This window comes from Corvus brachyrhynchos, unplaced genomic scaffold (genome assembly GCF_000691975.1).
Source record: "Corvus brachyrhynchos isolate BGI_N302 unplaced genomic scaffold, ASM69197v1 scaffold114, whole genome shotgun sequence".
NCBI lineage: Eukaryota > Metazoa > Chordata > Aves > Passeriformes > Corvidae > Corvus > Corvus brachyrhynchos.
In genome coordinates this window covers 8,182,021-8,182,396 of record NW_008238337.1, presented here as the reverse complement: position 1 = coordinate 8,182,396, position 376 = coordinate 8,182,021, and the positions used below count along the sequence as shown (strand labels likewise).

At 41.8% G+C, this 376-nt stretch overlaps 1 protein-coding gene across 1 annotated transcript in view; it reads right to left on the bottom strand.

Annotated features, from left to right (window-relative positions):
- The window catches only part of PPIL2 (peptidylprolyl isomerase like 2), a gene marked incomplete at its 5' end in the record, with an annotated part of 67,754 nt that overhangs the window by 67,144 nt on the left and 234 nt on the right, over positions 1-376 (bottom strand). The gene's annotated exons all lie outside the window — the stretch shown is intronic.

Below are 376 nucleotides of genomic sequence, written 5' to 3'. Positions count from 1 at the left end.
GTTCAGCCTGGAGAAGGTTGGTGGGGCCTCAGAGCAGCCTTCCAGGGCTTCTGTTTCACTAAAATATGTTTTCTTGCATGGAATTTAAAATCATTGTATTCCTGCTCTGTTGGGCAGTGACAGAACCTCCCAAGAAAAATTGGGTAGAAAAACCTACTTGGTGTCTTAATACGGATACAGCTCTTCACAAAAAGTATTTCAGTGTCTCTTCAAAGACTTAACGACAAAAAATTTACTGTCTCTTAGCTAATTACCTTTAAATCCCATTAAAGAGCCTTCATTACAAGACTGGTATGAACAGCACAAGGCTGTACAGAGGACAGAGTCCGGATACCTTGTCTTTATCAGGAAGAAAAAGCAAGGGGGCCTGGAGCTT